The sequence below is a fragment of the Dasypus novemcinctus genome, chromosome X, assembly GCF_030445035.2.
Source record: "Dasypus novemcinctus isolate mDasNov1 chromosome X, mDasNov1.1.hap2, whole genome shotgun sequence".
NCBI classification, from domain to species: Eukaryota; Metazoa; Chordata; class Mammalia; order Cingulata; family Dasypodidae; genus Dasypus; species Dasypus novemcinctus.
The window spans coordinates 95,629,514-95,634,423 of NC_080704.1; the positions used below are offsets into that span (position 1 = coordinate 95,629,514).

Below are 4,910 nucleotides of genomic sequence, written 5' to 3' on the forward strand. Positions count from 1 at the left end.
CTAGTGATTATTTTCCAATCTGTTCTGATCCAAAGTTGAAGCCCCCTCTTTTTCCTGGGGATAGACAGCATGACTCTCAGAAAATATAAAATTACCACTCTGTACTTAACAGTTCTTTCTCTTAAGTTATCACACAACTGATTAACACCTTCTCTGGGCATGGAAAACTTCGTTACATTAGAAAATTTAAAACCTCTAAATGAAGAAAATGCTCAAAACACATTTTCTTTCAAATTTATTTATATTGTAGAATTTATGCAAAGTAAAGATGAGTGCAGGAGGCGATAATGTTAGTAAAAGGGCAGAAAGTAAAGCAGCTGATTTGCTGTCTATTCTATAATTTCAAGGAAGTCTGTTTTTGAAAGCTTAAATATTTTATTTGGGTAAGTCGCAGTAGAATGAGATTCTGGATACCTAATAGTTGACTACTCTGTTAAATGACAGTGGCACTAATTATGTACCTAATAATTTCCTGAGTTGAAAAATTATGATTCCCTGAATATCTACACTGTATTTAGAAGTTTACTCAACTGTGAGGTCTGACATATTGTCTTTTTACAAAACAATAATTTAATGGTCTCTATCCCCGACCTTTCCTTTGAGCTTCAGACCCATACATCCAGCACCCTGCTCAGTATCTCTTCTGAATATGTCCAACACTGAACTCCTGAGTATTCCCACCCCACTCCCAAACCTTCTGTTCATCCAGTGTTCCATATGTTATAAAATATTTTACCGAGTTACTCAAGTTAAAAAGCTAAGAGTCATCCTTGATATATTGCTGCTTTCACCCTTAAGCCAACTGATCAAAAGTCTTCACAGATTTACCTCAAAAATATATTGTGATGATCCGTCAAGCCATGGCAGCCCTACTGAGACACGTAGGTTGCCTCTTCTGTGCCTGGATTGTAGCACACCTTCTGCTCTCCCTGCGCCTACCCGCAACGGCCCAGTCCAGTTACATGCTACCCCTGGTCTGCTCGCTGCTCTTGGTGGGCCTATGGCTGTAGTCAGCCAAGCCAAATTATATGCCACTCCTGCTGAAAAGAAGGATCATCTTCAAGAGCAGCTCATTTCTGCTCATGGAAGAAATGTCAGTCAACTTAATTGGGCTCTAATGCGAGTAGAAATGCCAATTTAGTTGGGATCAAATGTGAGTAGATAATTCTGTCCGAAGGACTGGCCACATCACAAAGACCTCTGCAAAAAGTATTTGATAGCACGTACAACATAGGTAACCCAGGTAGTAATCAAGTTTTGCTTCTACTGTACAGTTGTGGTTCTCTCCTACCTGAACTAAAGTTCTCAGAGCAAACAGAATTTGCTTCGAGGATATGGGAGAAACTTCAGAAATTTGATACTGGGTATGATGTTAGTCACTACACTGCTTTATTTAAAGTCTATCTTCAGAATGAATATAAATTCTCACCAAGTGACTTCTTGGCAAAGATGAAGGAAACAAATCTTTTGCCAAATCGAATGACATACCAGAAGTTGTTCACTGCTTATTTAATCTGAAATATATTGAAGGTGCCAGCAAGATTCTTGGATTTATGAAAAACAAGAATCTTCAAATCACAGAGGCAGTGTTCAGTGCCCTTGTTACAGGGCATGCAAGAGCTGAAGATATGGAGAACACAGAAAATATTCTCACAGTGATGAAAGAGGCCAGAAGTGAGCCTAGTCTAGACATATACCTAGCATTATTGAATGCTTACGCAGAGAAGGGTGGCATTGATCATGTTAAACAGACACTGGAGAAGGTAGAGAAATCTGATCTTTACCTTATGGACCGTGATTTGTTGCAAATGATCTTTAACTTCAGTAAAGCTGGTTATCTTCAGTATGCATAAGATGTTTTGGAAAAAGTTACATATCAAAGAAGACATTTTCCAGATTTAATGAACCTCATTTTACTTCTGATCACTGAAAAGTTGGAAGAAACAGCATTCCAAATTTTATTGGTATATCCTGTATCAAGGAAGACAATTTGAGGGACTTTGGCAGTTTATTTTTACGACATTGTGTGGCTTTGAATATACCTGCTGAAAAGCTAAAAGACTACTGTAAAAAGTTAAAGGAAGCCCAGATGCACACATCTCCTTTGCATTTCACATTGTATTGCGCTTTCCTAAACAAGAAAATGGATTTGGCAAAAATTCTAATGAAAGCTTTGAAGGAAGAAGCTTTTTACTGTCAGAACTCACTATTTCTGGCCATTGCTAATTGAACATCAGAAGGAGAAAAATGTTCGAGGTACAATTTTTTTTAAGGATTTATTTATTTATTTATTTCTCTCCCCTCCCCCCCCCACCCTGGTTGTTCTTTCTCTGTGTCTATTTGCTGCATCTTCTTTGTCCTCTTCTGTTGTTGTCAGCGACACGGGAATCTGTGTTTCTTTTTTGTTGTTGTTGCGTCATCTTGTTGTGTCAGCTCTCCATGTGTGCGGCACCATTCCTGGGCAGGCTGCACTTTCTTTTGTGCTGGGCGGCTCTCCTTACAGGTCACACTCCTTGCGTGTGGGGCTCCCCTACACGGGGGACACCCCTGCGTGGCAGGGCACTCCTTGAGCGCATCAGCACTGCTCATGGGCTAACTCCACACGGGTCAAGGAGGCCCGGGGTTTGAACCGCGGACCTCCCATGTGGTAGACGGACACCCTAACCACTGGGCCAAGTCCGCCGCCTCAAGGTACAATTGAAGTCCTCAAAAGAATCTATGAAATGGGAGTAAATCCTGATCTGGAGATATGTGTAAGTTATGTTTCCATCTCTTCATAGTGTGAAGTCAGCATGTGCTATTTTGCAGGAAAATGGATGTCTGTCAGAAACCAATACATTTTTGCAAACTGAATTTAGAAGTGAAACTGTTAATGGGAACTTAGGCTATCTTTTATCATTTCTGGAATCAAATATATTGCATTTGCAATTTACTTCTTTGAGAGGCAGCTTAATTTCAGGCTTTAGGAGGTCTATGACAATAAATCTTTGGAGCAAAATAGCAGAACTGTTTGTAAAAGGATGGAAATTATTGCCAGGAGACTCTAGGATCAAAAAAACTGTTGGCTATTTTCTTTTAACTTGATTGGCAGCATAAAGGTCCCGCAGAGGTACAGGCCGAAGAGAAGTGTTTGAGACAATATTTCCATCAGCTAAAGGATGTGGATGTTAAAATTCCTCAAAATATCTATAGAAGCATTTCATAATCTACTAGATATCTATCATTTTCCTGAATTAAGAATGTTGATGTTTTGCTTGAGGACTCTCAAAACGCTGCAACAGAAGTTATCTGATTTAGAGGGTACACTTAAAAAACATGAAGCTGAAAATCAACTTATACGAAATGTCCTAAAGCAACACATAATCACTTTGTTAGAAGAGACTATGGAAAATGCCCTTGAATTAAAAGTAAAATATGAATCAGACATGGTTGTCAGTGACTATGCAGCTTTAATAAAGCTGTGCTGTCTACACGGTAATGCAGAAGATACATTGAACCTGAAACAAGCATCGTACTGTTAACATTCTAAAGGAGATGGAAAAGAAGGATGTTCTTACCAAATATTCAAAAGTCTCATCCTTTTTCCACATCCTAAATGGTCCAAGCTTAAGACGCAAAGTTGAAACAGCAAAACAGTTGCATGATGCCATTCTGACTTTTGGGTTAGCGAAACCATCCACCAACCTGTCCTCCATCAGTCACTCTTTATCTGGAAAAGGATGAATTACTGCTGCTCTTGAAGAAGCCCTTGACTTCCATGAAAAGTATAAAGTATTACCGAGAATACATGATATCTTATGCAGACTGATAGAGAAAGGCAAGACTGATCTAATTCAGAATTCAGAAAGTGATCAACTTTGTAAGCCAAGAACAAGGTGAAATATTGATGCTCTATGATCTCTTCTTTACCTTTCTACAAACAGGAAATTTTAAAGAAGCCAAGAAGATCATTAAGACTCTAGGCATTAGAGCTTGCCTTTCAAGACTTTAGTGGTTTTGTGATAGATGTATTTCAAAGTAACCAGGTTGAATTAGTGGAAAAATTCACTAATCCCTGGAAAAATTAGTGGAACTGACATAGAAGGTATTTGAATGTGATAGAGACCAGACGTACTACAATCTGCTAAAACTATATAAAATAAATGGTAACTGCCAAAGTGCTGATGCTGTCTGGAATAAGATGCAAGAAGAAAATATTATTTCTTTTGTAAAGACGATATGGTTATTGGTAGAAATACTTAGAGTAATCAGGAGGTTCCATTTGATGTGCCTGAGTTGTGGTATGAGGATGAAAAACAATCCCTGAATTCTTTGTCAACCTCATGTGTAGAAAATAGTTTACAGAGACAACCACTGAATGCCTGCCCAAAGAAGCAAAGTAAAGATGCATATATTTTCCTTAAAGTACAAAGTCAAAGTATTAAGTTTACCAATGGAACTTAAGGAAGTCTTATAAAATTAGTATAATGGAAAAATAATTTTACAGAAGCAATGTGAGTGAAAAATGTCGCTGAGACCCATGTCAAGAGTGTCACACTGGACAATGCTGCCAACAGCCTCCTCATCATAAGGGAAGTTAGGTGGGGTTAATGGAAAGACGCTCTAATAATGTTAAAAACAACCTTGAATCTGGAGCAAATACCTTCTAGGTTAGCAGTGACCTGACTTCCTTGGCCCTCTGAGCCATCTGTGTGACTTGAGAGCCTTATCACATATGGCTTCCCTTTCCCTTAGCCAATTATGTTTCCCCATCTACCTGCCCTCTCCAATTGCCCCCATGTTCCTATGTTTGTGTCAAGTAACCTTGTCTACCTTTTTGCACTTTCTGAAGGAGAACTGCAGCTTGTTTTTCCTTAATCAGCCATCTTGGAACTCTGAGTTTTTTTTTCCAAAGAAGAAAACTTGAAAAA

General features: G+C 38.7%; 1 pseudogene; it reads left to right on the forward strand.

The window, feature by feature from the left end:
- The first annotated feature begins 860 nt into the window (after positions 1–860).
- On the forward strand, positions 861–4,665 carry LOC101439134 (leucine-rich PPR motif-containing protein, mitochondrial-like; annotated as a pseudogene).
- Positions 4,666–4,910: the final 245 nt, after the last annotated feature.